A 22617-nucleotide genomic window follows, 5' to 3' on the forward strand; every position below is an offset into this window, starting at 1 on the left:
CCATTAGAAAAGAACTGCATTTGCATAGATACGTTGTTTTGCTGAATGCATACTCTCACTCTCACTCTCTCTCACACACACACACTCACAGAAATACATGTGCCACTTAAACTTCCTAACAAATCTAATAAGAGAAGCTCGAGTAATCAGAAGAAAATAAGGAATATACAGAGATTTTTTTTAAGAGGAGAAAATCATTTCATAAAAAGTGAAAGTCTAAAAATAGCCCCCACCCTCATGCTGAAATTTCTCCTCAGCACGCGAGTGAAAAACTGCAGAATGCCGTTGCCGATGGCCCGAAAGCTGCAGAAACACTGACCCGAAAAACTAACCTCAGCTAATGGAGGACACCCACATATTACAGACATGGTGCTGATAATGATCCAAGGCCTATCTAGGGAACAAGCAGTGTTCAGGCCTTCCCTTAGCACCAGGCTGAAATGACTCCAGAAACCTGCAAGGAACCTGCAGGCAAGGTGTCACTAATGAGCCCAGACGAAGCAGGAAACGGAGAGACAAGACCCCATCGTCTGCGCTCCCTCAAGTAACAAAGCACGCTTTTTTTTTTTAATAGGCATTTTTGGTCTAGTGGCTGGACCAGCTTCCATATCTCAAACATCTATTGACTCCCTATTCACACAAACTCACTTCCGTGAATTTTTCTTCCATTTTCTCCCCAATTTGGCTATCTGCCAATTTCCACCGACAAGCCAGCTCTCCTCATCATACAACAGGCTAACACATGCTCCTGGACATAGAGCAGTCAAGAGGGCTGACCTGCATTGGTAGACGTAATACATAAAACCCGTCTGAAACATCTGAGCAATTCACATCATCTACAAGAGGTTGTGTGATAATATAACACAGCACATGATATCTGCTGTACACTTTTCTGTGCTGCAATCTGACTTTATCCATGTTTTCCACTGGACTAAACATTAAAAGTTGTTATGTTTTAAGAAGTTAGTCACGAGTAAGTGCTAAAGCCTCCTGAGGGAAAATGTCTGAGGCTGGTCGTCTGCCATGTCAGTCAAATGGAGGCAGTCAAACTTGGCCACATTTACTGAGGAAATGTGAAGATAATGTGCAGAGTGCACACTCAGGCAATGTCCCAGACTCTCCAGCAGATGTTAACAGTCTGTCTTGTGAGACTATCGTACTGACAACCAAACGTCCTTTCCATTATTTTCTGTATATTACAGGTGTTACACAATGTCACTATCTATATCTGTTTATTTCTACAAAATATTCAGGGCTGTATTTGGATTTAAATCCAAAGTGGAAGTGAACTAAACTGGCAGGTTTCTAAGGAACTCTAGCACTATGCCTACAAAACCACTAGAGAAAAAGCTAGACACATCAGCACTGTATGGAGTATGAATTCTGGCTCTGACAGTTTCTTGACCTCACTCAACTCTACATCACTCTAGTTACATCTGAATCCGAAGTTTGTTGGTTTTGTTTTCCTCCTAAAATATACAAAAACCAGTAAATAAACTAATAGAATAATTTAAACCAGCACAATCCTAACTAGGAAGGTAATAAGGATGCTACACTGATCAGCCACAACACTGTGAGCAGTGACCGGTGAAGTGAATAAGACTGAGTATCTCCTCATCATGGCACCTGTTAGTGGGTGGGATATATTAGGCAGCAAGTCAACATTTTGTCCTCAAAGTTGATGTTAGAAGCAGGAAAAATGGACAAGTGTAAGGATTTGAGCGAGTTTGACCAAAAGGGCCAAATTGTGATGGCTAGACCACTGGATCAGAGCATCTCCAAAACTGCAGCTCTTGTGGGGTGTTCCCGGTCTGCAGTGGTCAGTATCTATCAAAAGTGGTCCAAGGAAGGAACAGTGGTGAACCGGTGACAGGGTCATGGGCGGTCAAGCCTCACTGATGCACGTGGGGAGAGAAGGCTGGACCATGTGATCTGACCAACACAAAATAAGGCAGGTGGTCATAATGTTATTCCAGTTTGGTGTAGAAATCTATTGCTCAGTGCAACATCAGCATGGTCTTTTTTGTTAAGATAGTTTTATATCTGACCACTCGCTTTTTGGAACTCAAGTCTCCATCAGTAAACAGTTAACAGATGACATGTTAAAGCTAGAAATCTTGATTTTAAAACTAATTGCATTTTTTTAAAATAAAATACACAGTTATCCAATGGAATGATTTCTAATCATACATCTGATGTCACCCAGATGAGGATGGGTTCCCAAAATACGAGTTAGTTCCTCTAACAGATACTTCCTACCCATTATCGCCTATGGCTTGTTCTATAGGGATAAATTTAAGAAGAAGAAGCCATTATTATCACAACACATACATTACAGCACAGTGGAATTCTTTTCTTCGCGTATCTCAGTTGGGGTCAGGGCACAGGGGCAGGTTTGATCAACAACCCAGAGCTTTAACCACTTGAGCTATTACCGCTAATAAGATTTATTTATATTTTGAATTAATATATTTCTGTTAAGATGTTTGGTGACAATGTCCATTGTTAAAAGTACTTTACAACAAAATGGAATGGAATTTTTATTATTATTTATTTATTATTAATTATTATTATTCTTTAGTCTCATCTTTAACCCTATAAACCTACTGTTTTTATTTGTTTAGAGTTCAGTCTGAATTGTGTATTTGTATGTAGAACTTTAGTATTAAACCATAAGTAATATTTGAATTTGCAACCATCACCCATGTGTCTTTGCCAAACTCACAAAAGGATCTTTTATCTCCAGCTGCTGCCAGGCTGATGGTGACAACAGGACAGTCGAGACAAGAAAGGAGGGAACTGTCTGTCCTCTCTATTTACAAGTTCCAGCTCAAGTCACTACTCTGCAGCCTGCTCAGCTAAAATCAAGACCTTTTTCCCTCCAATGAACTCAATTTCCGTAAACTGGGGCAATCTGTGGAGCCAATCAGGAATGATATCACAGTAGATTCATGCTTTAATCAAAGTTGTTTGATTTAATATATCTCACATCAGAAAGAACTGGGCAATATGTAATACTACTAATATGTAATAAAACAAACAAAAAAAACTATGACAGTGTTTTGTTTATCTGAAAAAGAAAACAAGGAGTCTTTTATCACCTGTCTGCTGAAGTGGGAGAGATGCGTGACGTATTTGGTGGAAAAACAAGAGATGAGATGTCATTGAAGGCATGGGTGATGCTGATGGAACAGTATTGAATGGTATCTCAGGGGTCGAGGCGGTTAACCGTGTTTGACAGCCATGCTTGCTGGAGCCATCACTGGAGCTGCTCATGCCCAATGGAGCACCAGGTTTCAAACCAGCAGCCGATGAAGTGCCAAAAATCCCCCGTTAGTGCACTCTGACAGCCACCCAAATGAAATGTCACGGGCTGCTCACACCATTCCCCTACCCTGGTGCAGCCGTTAGACACAGCTATTGATCCATCCTCTCACTCCTAAGGCTAGCTAATAATTATGGTCATTATTCAGTGCCCTTCTGCCTGGAGCGTTCGGAGACTCTCAGCATTATGGAAAAGCTTTACATGTCTTTACATTTTAATGAAGCATCCTTTATCTGATGTTTTATGAAGGTTTATGTGTAGATTTGCACTGCTGATGACCTAGACATGTAAGAAGAAAATATAATTGAACATTTTTCATTTCAGATTTTAGACGATTGATTTGGAAATGAAGCAATTAAGAGTTTCGACTCTCTGGAAATTACTGGGCATAGGAAGGAAGCCTAGGGAAGACAATAATGGCCTGCCATTTCTCCTGTTTAAAGCTCAACTGAATTTATTTGAAATATTGTTTAAGAGGGTTGAGTGGCCCGAAAAACTAACCTCAGGGTTGAGTAGTGTTTTTGAAGAAAAAAAATACCATTATTTACGAAAGAGAAAAAAAACGTTATTTATTTATTTCCTATTTAAAAATGGAGGGTTGTTTAGGAAAAATACTAAATAAAATGACAAATCTAAATGCAATAAGAGAGCATTTTAGCTGGAGACCAGACAGTAATAGAAGCACAATTTTACCAACCTTACCATATTATTTACAGAGGAATTAAATCCCTTGACAGCTTCAAAGAAACTGATTAAAATAAACTAACCTTATATAATAAAAGCAGATCCAAGAAAGATCGCTGAATCCAACTGGTCAACACTGGTGCTCACTATAGTGGATATTAGCCAATAAAATGTGACTAAGCGAACAGAGAGACGTGAAACTTGACATTTGGGTAAATATAAAAAAATCACAAAAATCATTTGCAAGTCGTTGAGCTTTTATGAATGGCATTATAGTGCAGTTGCAGTGAAAAATACGGCATTTGATGCATATGCTGTATAAACAATTGTGTTGTATGTCCATTAACCGCATATGAATAAGCATCTGGAACCCCTGACTGTCCAAACAGCTGGACTGATAACTAAAGACCTACCTCTTTACTAAGCATTCCCACAAGCACAAAAACAGCAAAACCTCTATTTATAAGTGCATGGAACACGGTTTTAGATGTGTTAGTGTTCTTAGATGGTAAACTATTTGTATTAGCATGAAAATGTGCTTTCGATGAAGATTACAAAGCACTTTCTTTTTGCCAAATGCTGTAAATATAAATGTAATTGATTAACTATAATGGACTAATTGGTGCTGTCCGGCAATGGTACATTGATGAAGTACAAAAAAAATCACCTTCCTTGTATTATGTATCATTTGGGTTTACTCAAAACAATGACCTGTCGGTCGTCGAGCATTCAGAAGAAAGCAAGGTCATCAGAGAGGGTCGTGTTAAAAGTACATCAAATACATAAAAAATAAAACATCCAACAGCCTCACATCTGAAAGAATAAGCCAGCATTGTAAACCGATATTAATTAGGCATGTTTCTTCTTGCTTGCCTTTTAGGAGTGTATCATTTATTTATATTTGTGGTGCTCCTGCATTATGAATGACTCATAAGTCAGACGGTCCTGTTTGACAGTATTAGTATTGCGAAAATCCTGATAGATTCTGCTCCATCAAAGCGCCTATCTGAAAGACTCGAGGTAAGCTTGGAAATGCTCACATCTAACAGGCTGTTGAAAATTTAAACAGAGACGGAGACCTTCTTTTGGGACTGGCTGTCAAACCTGTCTTAATATATGATATGCACAAACAGCCAGGGCTGTGGCACGTGGTGGAGACTTGGCTCTTGGAGCCAGAGAACAGCAGGTCCCTGCTTTATTACGCTTCTTGAAGTAACTATGCACACAGAATTTACTGTCTGCACTGAAAAAAAACACATCTTTACTCTAGTCAAAGGCAGATATTTTCACTTCATGTACTTCTCTTTGAGGTTGTCAAAATCAGAATAGATTGCATTCAAGGGTGCATTACAGTGTATGAATTTTATGTCAGGTATATTCTCCAATTTTGACACTTTCAGTGTTCAGATGTCTGTTGTATAGAAACCGACATTTGATGTCATGAGCTTAACAGGTCTTGTTTAACCATTTAACCCTTTTTTTTTTTTTTACCAATACACGGCGTTCCATTCTGCAGGTGGAATGGAAATCGACTGATATAAAATTATTCAGCTTTCAGGTATTTTTAGCTCTGTTGTGAAAACGTTTAGTTGTTCAGAATAACGCCTTTAAATTTTAGATGCGTATAAACAAGCACTTGGGGCATCTCCAAGAGCAGAAATGGATTTGGGATCACAATTTACTTTAAAGATAGCAACATAGATAAATACCTGTGAAAAACTAGAAATAAAGTCTACTTTAATTACTCATTAGTCATTAATCACCACTGTGGAGTGACACTTCAGCACTAAACATAGACACAACAAAACAGGTATAATTTCCATTTTTAATGTTCTTCATTCATCATTCCTTCATCATTAATCACTAGTTTATCCCAGTTTATCAGTGGACCTGGATCTTATTCCAGGGTAAGAGACTGGAATACACCCTCTTCATTGCAGGATTTATACCTATGGGTGCATTTTTGGGAGGAAACCAGAGAACCCACAGGAAACCCGCATGGACATGTTACAGTTTATAGAGAAATTTCCCTGAGCTCAGGTTCACACAGAGCTATGGGGTGGAACACAACCCGTCATGCCACCCAGCAGTAATATTGGTAGCGTTAATTGTGTTAATAAGGGTAGTGTTAATAGCGTGACAAAATATCTGACAACTGAGATGGTGTGATCTGTCATCAAGACGGTGTTCATCACTTGTCTGAATCTGGATTAGAAGCCTAATTTTGTGGCCAAGTACAGAAGAGTGTAAAGGAACTTCACTTGTTGGGCTTAGAGACAATAAACTATTGTCTATAATAAATACTATTGCACTATGCATGAAGAAGAAGAAGAAGAAGAAGAAGAAGGTTGTTGCACATCATCTTAAACACAAAACCATCATGTTTGTAACATACGCATGTTAGAGTGCCATGAGAACTAGTCATTTTGGTGATTCTGGGCGTCACAGTTACAGTGTCCAGTGATCTGCTCCAAAATGGGAGGTCAAAGGCATTCTCGGGTTGTGGCAAAGGGATACTCTCTGAGGAAGAGTGTTTTTCAGAGTGTTGTCTCAGGTCCAGGTCATCCTTATGATGCCCCATTAGGTTTCCCAGTGATCCCCATAGCAAAGTAAAAAATCAGTAACATAGATAAATCAGAAGAACTATCGTACTAGGGACCCCCAAATTATATGAATATCTATCAGTTTTGGCCTTGTGAGGATATGTGGCTGAGCTCCACAAGGAAAAGTGTTTTTTTTCTTCCTTCAAAAACTGTTTTATACTTTTATTTAAAAAGAACCAAAAAGTTTGCTTTTGGCTACTGAGGTTAAGGTTTGGGTTAGATTTCTGGGTAGGCATAGTGTTAATGAGATGCATTAATAATTCAAGGGCCCAGTCAAATAGACTAATAAGCATAATAACTCAATAAAAAAATCTAATAACTTTGTGAATGGTAGGTTGTGATTTCCAGTGCTATAACTAAATTAAATAAAAACAGAGATATGCTGGCTATGCTTCATGAACCCCAGGGGTCCTCATTTTGAGAACCATTGAACTATAGTAATACTTATGTCAAAGGAAGGTCCTGACAAAGATAGAAAAAGAGGGTGCATATGTGTGTGTGTGTGTGTGTGTGTTTGTGTGTGTGTGAGTGTGGTGTGGATAGATATAGCTGGGGTAACTCATGAGGGACCCCTTGGCTTTCCAATGCACCGCATGGCTGTCACTGAGCATGAGCTTGGAGAGACAGGATGCCAATCCAGTGTGTGTGTGGCTCAGGGCCTGGCATTTTTCACCAATGCACTTAATTCAAGTGCTCATGGGAGGCTCTTCACCACCCTATCACTGGAGAATCCTCATTGGCCATGCGCCTGTAACATAATGACGGCACACTCCAGCCCACAGAAATCTCAGAAATAATGTCAGACCGGAGAACACAAAGCATCAAGAGAGACATGAGGGACACCCTTCCACATCCATACCCCTCCAACCAAAGCACCCCACCCCCCAACATAAAAAAAAATCAATAAAACATAGAAAGGAAGAGTACTGTAACTGTTTTACCCAGACTATGTTGAACATGACTTGCTGCACAGGAGGTGCATTATCCCCATGTCTGTTTCCTCCAAAATGGCTCAGAGACAGCGACTGCTTAATGTTCCCACACAGAGAGTAAACAGCATGCCAATGATCGCAGACAGGCCGCTACAGAGCCAGTAGATCTGAGCCCCTAACTTGGCCTTCTCTGGCTAAACAGTGATGTATGAGGCACCGACTGAGCAATAATTCCCCTCAGCCATAAAGACAGTTGGATAAGCCAGTCTCTTGCTCAATCTGGGGATGCTGAGAACAAACTGACACTTTCTGGGCTGCCCAGACAAGCTTATTGAGCTTGATATGCCCGGTAAGAACAGACGCTGGGCTCAAGCCAGGCAGGGAACAGGCCAAGTGTGCCCCATGCTGTGATTATCCATGCTCGCCTGGGAAGAAGCCCGAACCACCTCCAATTAGCACCCCGCCCAAAACATAGAGAACAGCTTCCTTTAATTCAACAGTAGACCAGAAGTACTCTGTAGAAAACAGTGCCAATATCAACATCCTCTTCAGCAGACTCACTATGGCAGAATTATGGCATCAGTGAGAAAAAATAGCTGCAATTTTTTGTAAAACCTGCAATTGTATTCATATGAATCAGGTTTGGGAACATGACTACCTTTGCCCCTAGTGGTAGAAATGGGTTATAATTAATATGAGAACATTCTGATTGTATTATCAACATGATCATTAATGTTAAATGACATGTACCTGAACAGGGCTTTGGAAGTCAGAGAAAGAAACTGCAGCGATAATTACAGAAAGAACTGGTCTTTTGAGACAAGCTCTGTTCTGTCACACTCTCTGTGGTGTCTGTCATATCAAAGAAGGGGCACTGTGTCTAAGTGGTCTTGTCAGTGTAATGGAAATTAAAAAAAATATTTTAAAAATCCCAGATTTGCCTAGATTACAAGCTTGCTCAGATTTCTGGGTAAAATTTATCGCTAATCATTTGCAAACTCCTATTAGTAGCTTTCTAATGCTCTAATAAGACCCAATAGGCATGTGGCTTAGTGGTTAGCATGTTTTCCTTGCAGCTCTAGGGCTGGGGGTTTGAGTCCTGCCTCTGGAGTGTGGGTGGGTTTTCCTTGTGAGGTTTCCTCCCCAGTCAACATGTGAGGTAGGCTGGGTTTTAATTGTATGACGTGTAAATGATGTCGATTGTGACCTGTGATGTGTTGGTGCAATGTCCCCCAGTGTGTCCCCATTCCTGTGCCCAGAGTACCCTGGGATAGACTCCAGGTTCCTCATGACCCTGTGTAGAATAAGTGGAACAGAAAATAGATGGATGTGACCCAATGAGCTTTGCATTTTATACAGTTTCAGTGAAGGGTTCCATGGATCATTTTGGAAACACTCTTCTGTGGAGCTCTACTTATAACTTTACCCAGAGAAATGCTCTCATGTCACATAGACTTAATTAGCATGTCTATATTTAATACCCCTTCTTCCAGCTTGACTACAGATATACCAAACTCAGTATCCTACTTAATATTAACCAATCAGCTGCATCGTGGTGCATTTTATTTAGCGCCGTTAATGCTGAGTTTAAGGCTTGAGACAGTATGGTGTATAAACAGTCTCTTTGGAGCATGAGAATGGTGACGCAAGTGTTCGGAGGAGTACTTGTGAACGTGGTCATTAAAAATGAAAGCAAGGTAAAGTGAAAAGCACCTGTAGACCCTGGTGAGAGAGAGATGAAAGGAAGTGTGCATGTCTCAGTGCTCACAGAGGTGAAGTGCTCTCACATGTAAGAGTTTGTCTGCTTCAATGCTTCATACTCATGAATACCGACGCATGTGTGTGTGCAAATTGTGGCACCTTGCACACATTTTCAATGATCAAGCATTCTACTAAAGACGTTTGCTTCTATTGTAGGAAGATGCCGTAATACCACCTCTGGATATTTTCGCAAAGCAGAACAGGTGTGCTTTGATCATAACTCATGAAATATCTCCAGATCACTGGGATTTCGTGTTGTTTGTTCATTCGTGTTGTAACCTACACTAGGCTTACATCACATTGTGAGGTTTGTGACAGAGCAAGTAAACAAGCACAGTATCAGCCTGACACACAATACCAGTAATAATATCAGTGCATCAATAGTTTTAACAATACTTTGGTTTATAAATTTCTGCTTTTACTCCAAGATAAAAGTTTGAGGAAGGTTCAAATCCTGCACTTTCAGGACAGCTAGGTACAAACTCACGTCCCACTCCCTCTATGGTGAGGCACTTTTTCACTCATGTGTTTTCACCCTTCTGACATGACCACATTTAACAATGCAGAAAGCAGCTCTTGTCAGTGTCCTGCTGAGCATTTGGATTAGGATGAAAAGGTCGAATTGGACTATTGTGAGGATCAGCAGTCAATCAGAACAAGACTCAATATGGACAAAAAAATGACGCATTTGTACGAGTTGTACAATTAGGTCTAGAAATCACACCGCATTGTGTGTGTACCATAATTATTTCCATTCCTTAGAAATATTAATTTTTAATTGATAAAAAATTAATGAATTCTTTGACTGTGAAGCAGAAATGACAATCCAAGGCAACCCTGACCAGGATAACAGTTATTGACTATGACAAAAAGAGACAAAAAAAACTCAAAAAAGTCTGAATAGAATGATGGCCGTGAAGCGAAACAGCTAATTTCGAGTGCCCTTATTTATAGACATAAAATATCAGCCTTCACAGTAAGCATTGTATGTGAATTAACCAATTTTGCCAGCCGAGGCTGCATTAGCATATTAGCATCATTCCCTGGAAAGCCATCTCTCTGCAGGGAATGTAATCTACTCCCAGCCGTCATACGCAGCACAGCCTGCGAGAGCAACGGCTTTCATACAGGGCGAGGCTATCTGGTCCCTTCCCTTTAATCGAAATAAACAAAACAGAGACATAAAGCATGCCAAGAGACATGCTGAGTCAGGACTGCCAGAGCCATTATACCTGATTGACTCTCAGTGCTCTTATGATATGAGTGAGATGATAGTCAGGTTTAAACAAGGCTTGGCTGATGGAAGAGGCATGCCACTTATATGCTTGCGTGACTTGACTTAACACTGACCTCACTGCTATTACATGTGATAGATCTGACAAATACTTTCTGTGGAAGATATTCCAAGCTTAACAAATAATCACAACAATTTAAAAAAAAAACTGCAAATCAGTGCTGGGTTTCAGTGATAGAAGAGCAAGCAACAAAGCTCTCAGCTTTAACAAGGGTAGCAAGCTTGATGGCAAGAGAGAGGTGCTTTCCCTATTCAGCTCCTCCCTCAGCCTCAGTCTTTCTCATGGCACAGCCAAAAGTGCTGGAGCAATGTTCTCCATAAATTTGCATTCATTGGCAACAAGTCAGGGCCTGCTACTGCTGGAAGTTTGAACAGGAAGTTCTGGGGATACTCTCAGCTAGGGGGCCCCAACTGTTTAAACAGGGTTCTTCGCCATGTAAACTTGAGAGCTCGATCTACAGAGACAAACAACAAAGCAATAACAAAAATGAAGACAGCAAGCCAGAAACTCAAACCCTCTGACACCCAATCAACAGTATTCATCATCTACGTGTCAGTTTCTTCCCAGAAAAAGAAAAAGACTAAAACATATGACTCCACATAAGACTAAAAATATTTTTTAAAATAACAACAAAAAAACACTGATATTGTGTATTTCTGCCTGGTAGCTTGAGGTTCTATGGTATGAGTTTCTGGGTTTTCTTGTGGTTCTCTGGTTGTGTCTATCCTTTCAGTCAGTATGTTAAATTGCCCCTGGAAGTGAATATGTCCGTCCATAGTGTGATGATCTTGACTGAGATAAAGTGCTTACTAAAGATGAATAAATGGATGGATGGATGGATAGATGGATGGACGGATGGACAGACGGACGGCCGGACAGACAGATGGACGGATGGATGGATGGGTGGATATATGGTTAAATGGATGGACGGATTGATGGATGGATAGACAGATGGGCGGATGGATGGATAAATGAATAAATAAATGATGAAAACACATGGGAGTGTTCACCATAGCATGTACTGGGATGTAACAATCAGCAGTTAAATAATAATTCCTTTCTGTATTCGCAGTCTAAAACCTCCGTCATGAAATGTTCTAGCTCATCACTGGAGAAAACAAAAGTACTTAGGTGGCTTGTTGGGTTCGTATGTTCTATTAAATCCGCAAGGATACACACAAACATTAAGACAAAATAAGATGACAGGAGGATTAAGCAAGCCACTTAGCATACTTCTTGAAGGACACCATCTAACCTGTCTTTACCGCTTAATGACTGAAACATGAATAGATGGTTTAAGGAAAGAAAAGTATATAAGAGCCCCATCCTCTGTTATTATGGTTCTGTTGTATTATCCCAGTCATTAAACTTCTCTCCAGGAAGATAATCTGTCAAAAATTGTCTATGTACAACAGTCTAGACTAGTATAGACCCTGAATAATTTGGAAGGGAAGTGTGACCTTGATAGAAATAATAAATAAGGTAAATATTACAGCAAGGTTGATATACCTTACTGAAGCAATGGCAAGGAAGTCCAATATTTAACTTCTAAAAAAAATGAAAACAGAATAGACAGAAATGGAACCAAGCAAGCGATTAAAAACTGTGTGTGTGTGTGTGTGTGTGTGTTTTAAGCATTAGGCACCTGAATATTTTGTAGGGGCTTGAAAACTGATACCAGGACACCTTTGCTTTTGCTTGAGAGCCAATTATGTTGTTTGGTAAGTTCTGCTACAAGTTGGTTGCATACACAGCATACTAATGTTAAGGATGATGGCTGAAGTCTGGACAGACACACTTGTTATTTCTAGCTGTTAGCAAGCGATAAATCTGCCTGAAGAAAAGGAGGGAGGGGCTTCAGTAACTAAGTCAGCATGCATTGCTTACGGCATCTTTAAGCATTCTTACCATATTCTCTACTTTCCCTTGACCTTGTATCATCAGTGTTGCATCTTTTCTAACTTTAGTGTGTATCTTTAGCATGAATATAGCTGTGACTTAGTTGTGTGTTGAAGATGCAAGTGTGACAACCCAACATGTGAATCACAAATCACTAATCCATGACAATCAGCATGAGGGTCAAAGACCGAAAACAAGGCTCTAGGGAAACAAGGTTGGACTGTAAATGAAAGAAACAAGGAACAGGAACACTGGGGTAAACATACAGAAACTAATTAAAGGACTTACACGTTACAGATGAACACTTTAGGCTAATCAATCAGTGTCAGAACAGAGGCTAGGACTAGGACAGAGACAAACACACATGGCATACCAAACAAAAACACACAGAATAGACTCAAACCAAAGCAGAGCAGTGCTCATTCTGCTGGGAATAAAACACCATGTACTGAGAGAAGGAAAAATATACCTTTAGAAATCATTTAAATTACATAATTGGACATTAAGGACCACTGGGCGTTCCTCAAAGCTTTCATCTAAAAGCTAATTAAAGCTACAGCACATGCAGGAAAAAGCTACTAACAGATCCATTCCATGAGAGAAAAAAACCTGAAAACCCCGCCCCCAAACCCCACCCCCATATACAGTGAGAGAACACTAACAGCACTGAAAATCAACATAATTCATGGACTCTAATTAAATCCAACAATCCAACACATACCCACACACACAGAATTATGAAAAAAAAACCTAGTGGTCAGCTAGTCTTTATAAATCATTTTGGCAGAGAATGCTAACAAATTAGTAGCTAATCTTTGCCAGCTTCACTGCAATCTTGATACTCCCTTCTCTGAAAGGTTAATTGGGAGAGGGAGATTCGCTGTGAGTCACGCATTACGGATGATTTCAAATAGAAGTGACATTTGCGTCTTTTTCCGACAAAGTCGGGCACGAGCGTAAGAAATCAGAACGGTGCGGGGAAGGGAAAGAATGAGCAGGAGAGAAAAAACAGACCATTATTTCTCGGGAATACATTCCATCTGAGCAAGAGATGGGGGAAAATACACGGTGCAGCCGAGGGAAGGGCGGTTGTGAGATAGAGTGGAGAGGAGAGAATGATAAGGCAGAGGAGAAGTGCTGGCAGCTGCTCGGGGGCCAGTAATGTCTGATCTCCATCCCTGAGTGCTGTGATTAGCCCTGGCATACAGCGAAGGACTGCATCTCCACTGCAGGAGGAAGTGAAGACGCTGGGTTTAAAACAAACAGGACAACATAGTGTCACGATTTCAAATTAATACGAATTTACACGTCCGAAGTTAGAAGAGAAGAAGAGAAGAGAAGTCTGAAGAGTTAGCCATTATTCTTACAGATTCATTAGTGAGACACAATGAAATAGTGTTCACTCCGATTCCTATGAAGTGTAAGTGACGTTAATTTGGAGGTCCAGGGGAGGACTATGATATGAGAACGTGGCTATTGAACATGGCTCCTTAGGTAATTGAGTGGCTCTCACCACCTACCACAGGCCAAGCATGACAAATTAGTCCACTCTGGTCAAAACTCCAATATACTTGTGATTTGTGCATTACATTTCTGGTGTTCATTTGTCTGGTGCTTTGTAGAAAAAAAAACTAGTGATGATTTAACAGATCTAACTCCTACAAACAAATGAGCTAGAGCTTCTGTTGTCACTCTTCATTTTCAGCAGCATTCAATGGCATATTAATGGGAAATCCAGCACAAATAGTGGAGACAGAACATCAGATGGACAGATAGCAGTCTGTGAGACGACGAGCATGATGACATCGACGGTGATGTTAGCCTGAAAATCTGTTTGAGCAGAGTGTACGGATGAGAAGGTGAGAAAACCAGATGACCAAAGGCTGAAGAACATCATGCTGTTTAGGGAAAGATGAGTTAGACTGCAGATGCCTTTATCCAGAGTTACAGTGGACATTTAATAGGATTAGAACTCACAACCTAGTCCAAAAGTACTGAGCTACCACAACCACAACGTAACTTGATTTGTGTCTTTTAAAATTTCAACTGTGATACTGCTTCAGAAGTAAACCTGCTTGACACTGAGCAACTCTACCATCCAATAACTCTCCTCCTGCTGACCCTCCCATCAGCCCGGAAAATAAGCCCCTCCCACCTCGGTTTCCCTCTCCACCCATCCAAACATCATCCCCCTTTTATTCTGGAAGGTCAAGTGCAGCTTCTCCGTCCCACTTGCATGCAGGGCGAGTAATAAATTATGGGCAAAGGGAGATCTCCACAATCAGCCAATTAACTTAGAATCCAGAAAGGCCAATGCAATTTCGTCTCCGCAGTGCTGCACTGGCACCAGCCACAGATTCATTACAGCTGCCTGCCTAGCTTTCCCAGGCAACTGCTCAAGCACACACACACACACACACACAGACACACACACACACACACACTGGGTCTAGCAGACTCCATTTTAACAGCTTCACATCATGACCGTACAGACCTCCCTTTCTTTCCGCTCCCGCTCTCTTTTTAATGACTTTTCTTCTCCTCTAATCACTGTGATTGTAGACCAGAGGACACTGTGGGAGCAAATCTTAATTAAAAATTAAGAGAAAAAAGTGCAAACTGCATTTTCAACAGCTTGGCTGTGAGTGGGATTGTTTGGGTGAAGTTGGATAATCGTTTGCAAAAAGACAAAATATACATATGTGTGACAGATTAAAGGAAAACTTTACTGTTCTGTAATACTGTAAAGGGCATTAAGTTGTTTTACTTGCATGGACTGTGTCCACTTAGAGGAAGAACTCACTCTAATGCAATAGAAGCTTCTTCTGACTGATCATCTTCAACCTACGTTTCTACTACGCTAATGACTCCAAGTTGTTTCGGTAGCTCATGGTGACTCGACCCTGTTCATGCGCACCCCAAGATGTATCTCCAACCTGGAGATTTTAATAAGAAGCCTCCTTATTTGTCATATATACATTACAGCACAGTGAAATTGTTTTCTTCAGATATCCCAGCTTGTTAGGAAGTTGGGGTCAGAGGGCAGGGTCAGCCATGATTTCCCTGGAGCAGAGAGGGATACGGGTCTTGCTCAAAGGCCCAATAGTGGCTGTTTTTGTTTTGTTGTTCTTTCTTTCTTTCTTGAGGATGGGTATTATAGAAGTGTATTAATGCACTAAGGTCAGATCCTTTCCTTTCTGAACAGTGGAGATATTTAATACTGAAAATATACCCCCAGCTCCTAAGGGTAAAAGCAAACCTTTAAAAAAAACTGTAGACTATGTAGCAGGAGAATACACAGCTAAACATGATTGACTGCCCGAATCCTCGTCTACTGCGGTTATCAACTCAAGAGGCGTTAACATAATACAGGAACACAGCAGTACCGTATCAAATCTGATTTTCCGAGCACGACGCCAAACACATACAGAAGCAATGACACATGGTTGAATGTATTGATCTGAAATAAGCAGATTAGAACTCAGGCCCAAGGAAATAAATATATAAAGAAATAACATCACCGGCAGAAGCCACTCAAGTCTGTGTCCTTGTACAGAGCATCAGATCGGGGATGTTTAAACAGCAAATCCTCCGTTTTTATCTGTACTTGCTCAGCATGTATGTCGTCTTCTCAAGGCACCGAGCAGCAGCAGTCAAGCAACAAAGATTTGAAAGAGAGTAACAAACAAGTGGTCTGTACTCTGCCTTTTTTTCTCCATAAAACGGTGCAGACGCCACATAAGCCAGTTATTTTCCCTTCGTATTTTTCTCTCCTTATCTCTGCGTTCTTTAAATCAAGTGTTGCTCACAGGCTTTATTTTCTCACAGCTATGGTTCTCTGAACAAGATGTGTGTTGAATTAATTATCCAAATGTCATTTCCTTTAGTAAGGCTTAGGCAATCTTGTGAGATTTTTTTATGAATCAAAACACTAATGTGGGTTTCTTTTGATAGCGACATTTTGTATTGGTTTTGATTATTTAGCCTCTGTGATGCGACTGAAGCCTGGGTGGAGCTTGAAGCTGACTTGCCCAGAAGGATCTTGAACCATTATGTTCCCAGATTATATTGTGGTGTGGAGTTTGGAAAACCCAATCTCGACTCCTTTTATGCACTGTCTCGGGTAAAAAGGGCAATTATAATATTGTGGTCATCTGCTACGTTTGTTTGATGTCCAGTCCATTCCCAAGAATTTCAGTAAGATCCCAGGTACTTGTGTGTCTGGATTATTAGTCAGGAATCATGAGCATAATCCTGAGAGTGTGTGTTCTTTAATTCTATCACTTTCATAGGCAGTAGTTTAATTCCTAAACTGCACATATCTATCACCAGTTAAGATCAATTGTTTTGAGCAGTGATAGGTTTCATATTTTTACATTTAATTAAAGAAAATAAAAGTCAGGTTTAGGCCACGCCCACTTTTACTCTTTAAATCCACATAAGAGGAAATCATAAAGATCTTATCCAAAGAAACTGTTCATCTTAAGGACTAGAATTTATAACAACAAAACAAGACTGAGGGCAAGAAATCTGTGAAATCTGTCGATATCTGAGAGCTTTGATCAGCTAGTGTTGTATAAACACATTGGACATGAAGATGCAGCGCTACATGTACACTGTTCATGCTTAGTATCTAGCTGGTCACAGCTGGTTTACTTGATGGTTAGACCGCTAGATTGCTTAATTATTTGTAACATTTTTAAGGATGAAACAAGATTATATCAGTTAGGATTGTATAAATTTTGCAGCGTGACACAGGCATTATCAGTTGCTTATTCCTTCCTGAAGGATGTTATAAAATCCATGTGAACAATGCCTTCTTCTATGGGATATAAGATCCATGTAAAAATATACTCTATTATACAATAGTTATCTAATAGTATATTATATAACTCACTCAATAGCGCACTGTTACTCAGAACGTCACATATTACACTCTAACCTGAACCTCTGACCGTTCAAATGTTAAGCACAGACTTTAGGCTGAAGTGAGTTTGTTCTTTGTGAGATGGGCTTCATACCACTGAGTGATGGTCCATGCAGTGTTTACTAGCCTGAGGAGGAAAAAACACCCAGCAAGTATAGTACATCTGAACCCAATAAGGCTGATCTAACAGACTGCAAAACTCACCATAAACAGAGTAACCTCCCGTCTTTTTTTTCTGCTCACGTTTCTTAACGCCACAGAATTCTCCAGCTGTAAAACCTCTGCTGTGTAATGGAGGGAAACACGGCTGATCTTAAGTCATAGATAAAAGGATAAAATGAGATTGTTAGCTGCATCTGGGGCTAATAGGTGACTGAACAGTATCTACTTGACCTAAAAGTCAATTGACTGCACAGCAATGTGTAATTGGGTAAAAATGAAGAAGAAATGTGCTCCTACTGTATAGCAATACTGATGCTCAATGAGGCACAGTGGGGTTTTTTTATTTTTTATTTTTTTTCATGAAAAATGAGCCAGCTGGACTTTCCTCCTTCGATGTCCTCACTTGAGATTTTTTAAAACGTGTTTTTACAAGGGATGCAACAGAATAGGAAGGCATCATTCGTAATTGACAGATAATACTCTCCAAATAGAAACAGATACGAGGAGAATGTTCTGGTTTGTTTGTTGCTTTTTGTCTCAGGTTCACGGAGACTGCGATCGCATTAGACAACAAAAAAATTCACAAGCTTTTTAATTGTATGTGGTCAGATTTTAAGCTGAAATCCATAAAAAAGATAATCAACATGTACATGCAGAGCTACTTGATGCATTTAGAGGTGTTGATTCGTTCATCCTCAGTAACTGCCTGGTCAGGGTTTACTTTAGTACTTTAGAATTTGTGAAAGAGAAGAGAAGGTAGAAACAAAAACTATTAACTGTGCAAGCAGGATTTAAAAGAAAACATAATCACTACTTCAGACCATATCTATTCAATTACATTTTTTTAGTGGCAGGTTTCATATTTTTCTATATCCTAAAAGAAAAAAAAAAATTAGGCCACACCCACATTAAGATTAATTCCAGATATTTGGGGCAAGTTTAGGCCACACCCACGTTAAGATTAAATCCAGATATTTGGGGCAAGTTTAGGCCACACCCACGATAATCTTAAATCCAGATATTTGGTGCACTAAACAGATACAGATAGCATCACGTTGTTACACACCTAGTTTACAAGTCATAAAGGACAGCTGATAAATTACATAAGTCATTATGTGAGAGGTAGAGTGTGTGAGTGCCTTGGTAGATTTAGATTAGATTCAACTTTATTTAGCTTCACATCCTTTGAGTTTGAATGAACACGATTCACTCTCTCTTCACTCGGCCCCTCATGTGATCAACTGCGTTTCCATTCGTAAACAGCCCGCTGTGTATCGCTGTCTCAAATATTTGCACATCCTTGCCTCAGAAAGGATCCGGAGATACTTGCTGGAGCCAGGGGGCAGCTTTAAATATTTCAACATGAGCCTTAGTGTGCTGGTCTGACAGGTAGAGGAGCAGGTGTTGGCGGCATCGCCAGAAGAGTTGTATTCACAAAAAAAAATAAAAAATGAAGCTCAGCCAGACACAGGCATTCAAAATATGTAGGCATGAAGAAAAAAAGACAGAGAGAGAGAGAGAGAGAGAAAGAGAGAGAGAGACTTCTCAGAAAAATAAATGGAATCATAAAGAATAGTCTGACTATGTCCTCATTCAATAATGATGGCGGTTGGAGAATAGGCGGAGTGCTATAAGCTTTTACTGCAGCTATTAAACATGTATTAAGAGAGGGACACTGCCTAGGGAAAAGTGACATGCATTTCATAGCATAAATGTCACCTTTTGCAGCTCCTGGTATTTGTTAAAAAATGAGGCCTCTCTCCTGGGAAGAGAAAGCATTCATATTGCAAATATCAACCTGTCTATAGATTGGCTGCAGACCCCAGAGGATCATGATAGAGAAGCATTTAAAAATGCACACTTGGTTTATAACCTATTCATCATCAAGGTCAGGGACAGGTCCTGGAGGTTTGAAGGAAAGGACAGACATGCATAAGCATGCACACTGTACATGGCATTTCAAACGCAAGGTGCAGGAGAAATTAGACCTGAAACAATCGAGTCGTTAGAGTGAGGCCCAGTTACGCTCGGATTTGTAGGGTTAAGTCTATTTTCTTTAGTGCACTGTGTCCAGTACTGATCTTATATAATCCACAGCACAGAGAACAGTGTGCACCTTACACCTTCTTTTTTAGTTTCATCATTTGTTTGTTGGTGTGTCATGAAGAAAATATTATAAATATTTATTTAAGAGATAAATATCTCTTCTCACTAAGAGAATTTACATCATTAAAAAAGTCACATTCTGAGGCTCTCTGGACCTGAGGCTCTCTGGACCTGAGGCTCTCTGGACCTGAGGCTCTCTGATGAAGGACATAAGACAATAAAAATCTACAGAAAAGAATTAGGCCAAGGTTCTCTCTGATGCCTGGAACAACCTAGCAGCTAATGTGCTTTAATTTACTTTCTTTCTGTCTTTCTTGCTTGCTTTCTTGCTTCCCTCCCTCCCTCCTTCCTACCTTCCTTAATTTATCACTTACCCAAATTACATATATATTTCTTTAAAATGCTGCTCCATATTTAATACATACATTTCATAATTATTGAACAGGTGAGTACTACAGAATTTTAAAAGATATAAAACTCACACATCTAAATTCCAGCATGTGTAATTAAATGTAGACGAATGACATCTATATGTAGAGATTATTTAATAAACATGTGTGGGATGGTTTTTCTCAGCACACCAATGAAGAGGTTATGTTGAGCCATTTTTGTATCTCACACACACACACACACACACACTTGTGTCACATTAACAGTCCCTGACTCTGAAGAATCTACTAGATTCAACACCAGGTCCATCGTTAGCTTTTTTTAAAAGAACCAACTTCTGACCACAGCTCCATCTGTTAGATATTCTTGATGTTGAATCTCAGGAGTGATGGAGGTGTGGATCACTCTGCCTGAGGTGGATGTGCAATGCCAGACACAAGCCAAGGTCGAAGCCTGTTTGCTGTGTTGTATATAAGTGGATGTGTGTAGGAAGCTTTAGAGTCTGTTGACTAGCGCACATGCTCCATTTGAGGCTGGTTTATACTTGACACGTAACTTTATAAGTGTTTGCAGAAGCAGCAGCGACTCGATTGACATTGTTCCCATACTCACTTGGGTTTTTTATGTGCATCTAGAGAATTAAAAGCACCATTTAATGCCATAGCCGAGCCAAAACATCCCTGTATGTCTGGATTCCTAGTCGAACTTTAAAGTGTTTCGCGATTTCATGCACAGTGAAATTAAACAGACCGATCTTAAACATTTATCACTTTCTCCATGATTGTTGTCATTAGCTGTGTATAAACTTCTAATGTAGATAATCCAGAAGTCTGGAGGCTAGAAGAGAGGTTTATTAAACTCCAAAATACTCAATACATATGTACTGTAGTATCGAGCATAATTCTTTGTACAAAATTCCATGTTGTTTTATTTAGTAGTGGTTGCACGGTCACATAGTGCTCTACTATTTAAGTGATACTGCACAACACGGACACCGAGCATTCATTTTCGAGGACGAGTGACACTCCAAACAAGTTATGTACGGCAGCCATCTTTTATATTCATAGTTAAGCCTTTAGGCTAAGCCTTTAGGCTTTCACTGCGATCTGAGATTTGTTGGGGGGTGCCATTATTTTTGCATGCAGAGACTGAAAAGATTTTAACCAAAGAGTCTAGTCAGAGCACATGCACTGTTAAAAGTGTATAAAGATTCATAGATTTGGATTGGTCAAGGTTTTAGAGGTGAGTTTAAAGACAGAGTTGTATAAACGTGAAAGAATAGCTGAAAATCTGTAAAAATGAACCCCTTTCAATATTTTGGATATAATCACTTTACAAAATGCTAATGTTTCTCAGAAACTGTAAAATGACTCCACAATTTCACACTTGATCTGCTGCTCAGATTTTTGGAGTGTGAATAAAACAAACTGTTTTTTAATCGCTTTATAATTATTTGAACCGTAGAGAGAGATTTTTTTTGCATATTACTGAACTCAATCCTATCTCTGTTCAAATCAGAAAGAAAGGACTTTATTTTAGTGCATCTTTCATGCAGGAAGGGGGCGGAGCTTCCAGGAGTTTTGGGTTAATATCAAAGGGTTTAAAATTCCTCACTCATTCCAGATTTGCTTTTCACATCTGATATTTTTAGTTGGGGAAAAAAAAGATGCTCTTTTAGTGTATGTTTGAGTGATAACTGCTAGCAGCACGCCCTGATGCTAATCTGCATCGTACAAGCTCGCTGCTTCCTTTATTTGTATTCCTTAAGGACAAGGTCCTTATGTCACCCAGATGGTCCTGTATAATATGGACTGCATAACTTATCTGATTCCTACGCGTCTCCCACTGAGTGACAACACTTCAGCCTGAACACATGGCAGATGTTCTATCATTAGAGGCTCATAGTCAGAGCTAATACCTTCCTGGCTCCCAAATGTGGGGAAGCTAAAAGATTCTAAATGCATACCAGCTAATAAATTCTCACAACTTTGCCCCAAAGCAGCCATCGGTGTAGACCATGATCCCAACATGCATCTTTATACATAATACAGAGATCATATTATGTCTTGAGGAGACACTTGTACTGAATAGCGAGTCCCCAGCTCCAGCCAGGTGGTGCTGAACAATTTGGTTGAAAAATGGAAAGCATATTTATCCTTTCCCATTCCTTATTTCTTTCAGTTTTCCTTCCTTTAGCTCTTGTGTGTGTGTGTGTGTGTGTGTGTGTGTTTGTGTGTGGGGGGGGTATTATGAAGGCTTATAATTGTATGTCAGGTTGCCCGGTGGTGTGGCTGCATCATGCATGGCTGGCCTTCGCTCTCTCTCTCTCTCTCTCTCTCCCTATCTTTTTCTCATTATAACTGTCCAGTTCTGCAGACTGCACCACTCGCCAGGCAGCTACTTCATGAGTGTAAAGAGAATCAAGTGAAAAAGGGAAAAAAAAGACAGACAGAGTAAAGGTAAAAGAGTGAGAGAGTTTGGCTAGGTCTGCCCCGTGCAGCATTCCTCTTCTTCCTCTTTCTCTGCGTTTCTT

General features: G+C 40.0%; 1 protein-coding gene and 1 long non-coding RNA gene across 9 annotated transcripts in view; one reads left to right on the forward strand and one right to left on the reverse strand.

The window, feature by feature from the left end:
• The window catches only part of LOC131360491 (uncharacterized), a 46066-nt gene extending 43023 nt beyond the window's left edge, over positions 1-3043 (forward strand). The window contains exon 3 of the long non-coding RNA XR_009205886.1: positions 2747-3043. This is a non-coding gene — a long non-coding RNA (uncharacterized LOC131360491). The remainder of the gene's footprint in view (positions 1-2746) is intronic.
• nlgn1 (neuroligin 1) overlaps positions 1-22617 on the reverse strand; it is a 248512-nt gene that overhangs the window by 20782 nt on the left and 205113 nt on the right. The gene's annotated exons all lie outside the window — the stretch shown is intronic.

This window comes from Hemibagrus wyckioides, linkage group LG10 (genome assembly GCF_019097595.1).
Source record: "Hemibagrus wyckioides isolate EC202008001 linkage group LG10, SWU_Hwy_1.0, whole genome shotgun sequence".
Lineage (NCBI taxonomy): Eukaryota > Metazoa > Chordata > Actinopteri > Siluriformes > Bagridae > Hemibagrus > Hemibagrus wyckioides.